The following is a 6630-nucleotide window of genomic DNA, read 5'->3' on the forward strand; positions in this document are numbered from 1 at the left end:
TACGAGGTCGAGGTAAATTATGCCGTACACGACTTCCGTGTCATGATTATAATTTTTGGAGGTGTTTACCTTCGTCATCTATTCACGTCCCGTTATCACGTGACGTGATTAGATGACAAAATAGATGACGAATAGATGAAGAAATAGATGAAATTGAGTATATGTGGGCCTACCGAAACGGCCGCGAGTGAGTGAGTAACAACTTTATTAGTCGAAGGGGTGAGGGGTAAGGGAGGCTAAGCCACGAAGGCTGCCAGGCTGTGTTTCTCGATGACTTCTTCCGCTCGTTTCAGGACCCGTGTCTGGATGTCTATGTCGTTGCTGGAGAGAAGGGCCTCCCATTGTCCCTCGGTGGGGGGTGAGCAAAGGAGGTCGGCGGGCGGGGGATCCTCCGGGCAGCCCCAGAGGATGTGGTTCAACGAGGCAACGTTGCCGCACAGGCAGCAGCGTGGATCGATGGCACCTGGGTGCATGTATGAAAACACGAGGGGGCACGGGAAGGTGCGGGTCTGTAGGCGACGCCAGGCGATCTCGGACCGCTTGGGAAGGCTGCTGTGAGGATGTGAATAGAAATATCGCTCGAGGCGATAGTGCTGAGTGATGTCGTGGTAGGTGACCAGGGGCTCCGGCACCAGGGCGTCCGACTCTGAGTGGCCCACCGCTCGGTCGCGAGAATGCTATGAGCGTCGTATGTTGTCATGTTCTTACATGACACGCGTGTCAGGATTATAATGTTTGCACTAGTCATATACCTTAGTCATCCATTGACGTCACGTAACACCAAGTTTGGTATACGTGGAGCTTGCGAAACGGCCTCGAGTGCATTATGAAGGGCCCAATATATTCCGACGTAACGTTGACGCGTGCGCACGCTGGGCACACGGACGCTACGTTTGCAAAACGCGAGCACTCTGTACAATCTGACGCCAGGCGTGGCCCGACAGCAACTGGCTCGAAATGCGACATGTTGCATTTGACGCCGATGCGTTATCCACACAGCACTGCGTCTGCCTCTTTTTCAGACGGAGGGACGCCGGACGCGCTGAAACGCGCATGCGTCAAAGCAACGCAGCACGTCGCGCGACTATATGGCAGGACTGGCACCTGGTGTTGCAAGGTCTGCGTGACGCGACAAAATGAACGCTGGTACGCACGCGCGCCGGGCCACGTCGAAGTGTATTCGTGCCTTGACTGTGGCATGTAGTCATGTTCTCACATGACACGCATCTCATGATTATCATGTTTGCGCTAGTCACATAAATACGTCATACATTGACGTCACGTAATGTGAAATTTGGCATATGTGAAGCTAGCGAAACAGCCACGAGCGCATCATGAGTGTGGCATGTAGTCATGTTGTTACATGACACGCATGTTGCGATTATCGTGTTTGTACCAGTCACATACCTTCGTCATCCATTCACGTACCGTAATACCAACTTTGGTATATGTGACGCTAGCGAAATGACCGGGAGCGCATCATGAGCGTGGCATGTTGTCATGTTGGTACATGCCACGCATGTCATCATTTTCATGTTAGGGTATGTCACTTGTGTTCGCGTGCAATCACGTCATACCATACTATTTTTGCCACATGCCATGTTAACGAAACCACGGCGAAAGCAGCAAGGCCATTAAATGTAAATCATGACATTCATGACATACATGTCATTATTTTCATGTTATGACTAGTCAAACATGCGCACAATACAGTAATGTTATGCCATACCAAGTTTGGTATCGATACCATTATCCAAACGACCAGGAGAGCTAAAAGCCGTAGGTGGATGGATAGATAGATAGATAGATAGATAGATAGATAGATAGATAGATAGATAGATAGATAGATAGATAGATAGATAGACATGTAGAGACCGAACTCAGGGCATGGAAGCCTGCACAAGAGTCTCCACTGTTATGAAGTTTAACACCACTTGCCATTTCTAAAGCCGGCCGTGCTAAACGCCAACTTCCTTTATTCCGAAGCAGCTCCCGGGCGAAAGAAATCGGCATTTAGATGAATAATGTTCACCCTGCAGCAGTACTGGCTTATAATAGCCCGTAATTTAAAATAAAGCCAAGCGTTTCTATCAAGAGTAAGTCAAGCCAACTGTTAATGTTGGAGATATTTTCAATTTTAATGCATACAAAAATAGAAGAACTTTCACAGTGGCTTGTGCCACATTGGCTGTTGAAAGTATTGAGTATGCTATAGTAAGTATTGTTAGGTCGACTCCGTATGCGATAGCAATCGACCACGTTGAGTTGGCATCCGAAGAAGACGAAGACTTAGGGCCGGCTCACTGCTCTCCCATAGTTGAGTACCAAGTACTTGAAGTACTCGAAATCGTTCGACATTTTTACTAAACACACACAAAGTGATCCTGGTGACGAACAATTCGTGCACCATTTCAACTGGGACACTCGTCAATTCAACGAGACAGTCACGGCCTACTGCTGAGGACCCAGAAAGGTGTCATACATCCACTATCAATTCGAGCAGTTGCCACCAAGACGCTTTTTTGCTGCAGATGGGCGTCATCCGCGTTTTATGGGTGTCGCATTGATTGCAGAAACCCTCAAAAGTGCACTCGGTCGCGGAGACCTCGAAGCCTCCACGAAGTGGTCGACTCAGCCAGTAGCTCCCGTCAATATCCGTTCACCACAACAAGACACCCACGACACGAACTCTGCATATCAACATATCCCAGGAGCCCATGACAAGAACTCTACGTATCAACATACTCCAGGAGCCGCGCACCCACCCAACATCACAGACGAGTTCCCGACGATCGTCGAAACTGTGACTTCGGCGAGCGACTAGCACCACCTCACCATCATCAACAGCGCACCACTACCAGGGGGAAAGTCTGCTGGACAGCGAACACGCGCCCCTCCATTGCGGATGTCGAGACCAAAAGCACTACATGATAGCACCACTACCCCTGTCCTCAAAGGGAAGCCTGCCGAACTACGAAAGCGCGTCCCTCTATTGCGGACCCCGAGACCGGAACTCCCTACGAACACGTTAGCCGGGATCCCAATGCCGACATCCTCTCTACAACGATGAAGGCCTGCCGGACATAACTACAATCTGCGGACTTCATCAGTGCCATCCCCGCACCCAAAAGAAGATTGAACTCTGAAATGTAAGTCCAGCTCATCGCTTCCCAGTTGCAGTGGCACCTTCCTTAAAGTACGAAAACTTACTGACAAAGGAATTAGACATGAAATGCATAAATCAACATTGCAAACATACCTCCGTGCTAGAATAGCCCCCAAGGGTATGACACCCTCCCTCTAACCAACCGCTGCAAACCTGGACGAACACGACCAAATAACATGAAAAAATGTCCTCCTTGAGGCATCTCTTAAATTAACAGAAATCGCTCTCAATCACAGTGATAAGTAGGTAAAGAAACTGGTTGCTATGACCAGACCATTCTCCACCACAACACTTTATCGAACGAAGAAATCACCAGGTTAACAGAATTTGAACAGAATAAATACCAAGCCATCATGATTACAAAAATTCATGAACTCAAAAGAGACCATGTGCCCAACCCGGCGTTTCCTAATATAGTTCCTTATCACTACAACACCACCACCCAGAAAACCACTAACGGTACAAACGTGCACCCATCTATGAACAGACCTCGTCACACTGTGATTGTAAACCTATTGCACACGAGTTCGTCACCAGACGAAGAAAAACTGCTATCTAAAGGACTAAGCTTCTGCCCAACCACAATTTTTTTCGATTAATTCCACTTGCTCCGAGACCTCGACAACTTCGCTAGAAGCTTAAGGTTGCGCGAATATTTCTTGCACAGGCCTTCTAACCACGAAACAATTCACTGTCATAAAACAAATGGTTGGACACCGAACAGTAATTGAGACAAGTGCCTGGACCTTTATATCACCACAGTACAGAAAGATATAGTACACGAATACCACAGACAGAAAGGAAAACAAGAAAACTTGACAAAATCTGAAAAAAAAATCAGTATGAGAAAACTGGCATCTAGGACAAACATAACAATAACACCCGCTGACAAAAAAGGAGCAATTGTAGTCTTTAATACAACCAACTACTTACAAGAAGCATACCGCCAACTAGACGACTCAAAATTTTACTAACGCCTCCCAGGTGATCCGACATAGGAATACAAACGTATCGTATCAACGGAACTAAAGAAATTGTTGGATGCAGAAAAGATAACCAACACTGACCACAAACTGATGCGAGCAGCATAACCTCGTCCAGGTCGCTTCTACATCCCCCCAGAAATTCATAGACCCGGTAACCCAGGTCGACCAATTATATCAGGCATCGGTACTATAACTGAGCCTATATCAGGGTACGTGGACAAACTAATAAGCTACATTCCATGCACCCTCGCGTCGTACATAAAAGACACCACACATTTTCTTCGAGACATTACAGGTCTGTGTGTGCCGAAAAACTTGTACCTGCTTACTTTTGATGTCTCTTCATTGTATACAAATATTCCTCACGATGACGGCATAGCTGCATTACAAAACATGTACACAGACCATAGACAGTCTAACACCCCAGATTTCTCTGCCATCGAAACTTTGACGAGGATGGTCCTCGACTTTAACCAAGAGTATTTTCGACCAATCAGCGGGACCGCAATGGGCACCAAAATGGCACCCAATTATGCCAACATATTTATGGGAAAGCTAGAATCGATGTTCCTTGCACAAAGTTCCTTGAAACCACTGTTATGCAGAAGATACACAGAAGACATCTTTCTTATTTGGACCCTCAGCGAGGATGAACTTCTCAGCTTTATCGGCACTTACAATGCTGTACATACGAACATACACTTCACACACACCTACTCGCAAGCAATCGTAAATTTTCTTGATGTTACCATAACGATAGAAGAAGACAAGCTTTCTACAACCCTATATCGCAAACCAACGGATCGACAACAATACCTCTATTACCAAGGAAGGAAGGAAAATAGGGGGAAAAAACGGCAGGGAGGTTAACCAGCCTATCGGCAGCCGGTTTGCTACCCTGCGCATGGGAGAGAATCACCCACGCCACTGTAAAAACAGTATTCCATACAGCCAGGCTCACCGGTTTAAGCGAATCTGCTCAAGAGACGCTGATTTTGACACGAGCTCACAGAGGCTAAAAATTATGCTCGATAAACAAAAATACCCCCCCCCCCCCCCATGTAATTGATGACGCCGTTCAAAAAGCGATAAAACTGAAGCGTGATGACTTACTTGTGAAGCGACCACCGCAAGAAGACCCACAACGAACAAACCTCTGCTTAACTTACAGCATAAATTTCCCCAATGTAAACAAAATCCTTAAACGACATTACAACATTCTGGAACAAAGTGAACGTCTGAAACGCGCATTTCCATCCGCTCCTGGCGTCGTTTACCGACGACCACGCAACCTCAAAGACACACTTGTCCACTATCAACTTAATACCTTACCCCCTAATAATTCATGCCGACCTTGTTTAAAGTCACAATATCTTGTATGTAAAGCGATGCGAGAAACACACAAAGCAACCAGCACACAATCCAAGTTTGCGATTAACATACGAGGAAACCTAACAAGCGATTCCTCTAATGTGGTATACCTACTCGAATGCAACGTGTGCAGTGTGCAGTACACCGGACAAACAGAAACACCATTTAGGATTCGCTTCAATAATCACAGAGCCCATGCGAAATCAGCCCCAAATCTACCCCTATCAGAACAACTTAATCTTCCCGACCATGCATTCGACAAACTATCAGTAACGATCTTAGAGACGGGATTTAAATAAAACCGAGAACGTGAACAACGAGAGTCATACCTTATCCACCGATTTAACACCCTCGATAGAGGAATAAATGAGAATCCGGGTACACTTGCAGCAATTAAAGCATTAGAAAACAATATCGGCAATAATGAAAAAATAACTGATTGCACGGCACTGCAGCTGCGAAGGGCACTGGGCAACTCAAAATAATTCCAAGTGTAACTACTCTTCTTAAGTACAGCTGTCGTCTGTTTCTGTTTTTACCTCACTATCCAATCAATTGTGCCAAACATGACATGCCCAACAACAACCCTGTGCACATTCTGGAGGCCCCTACTGCACGCGTAATCCAAAAGTGGGCAAGAATTGCCATTGCACCCGCTTGCCAGCCTCTGCAGCAATACGCGGCGCCATTCTTTCTACGACGAGATGGCGAGGGGGCAATGAGTAGTTAAAGGCTTAAACTTCTTAAAAAAGCTCTTTTTCCCCCACACCAAACCACTAGAGCCAGGAGGCGCCGTCTGGTCGGGAACAATGCGCTGGTAAAGGAAGGATACACAGACCGCAGACACCCTAAAGTTGAAAAGGAGAAAAGGAAGAGAGATGGAGAGGAAAGGGAAGGAGGAGTGAAACGATATATATATATATATATATATATATATATATATATATATATATATATATATATATAAACACAGGCACCTGTGGCTAGCATTTTTGGATATCGAGAGAGCGTACGGTAGTGTGGTTCAAGAGGACTTGTGGGAAATACTGGACACACTAGGTGTGGAAAATGTAGTCACTAATCTTTTAAAGGATATTTATAAAAGTA

This window comes from Rhipicephalus microplus, chromosome 9 (assembly GCF_043290135.1).
Source record: "Rhipicephalus microplus isolate Deutch F79 chromosome 9, USDA_Rmic, whole genome shotgun sequence".
NCBI lineage: Eukaryota > Metazoa > Arthropoda > Arachnida > Ixodida > Ixodidae > Rhipicephalus > Rhipicephalus microplus.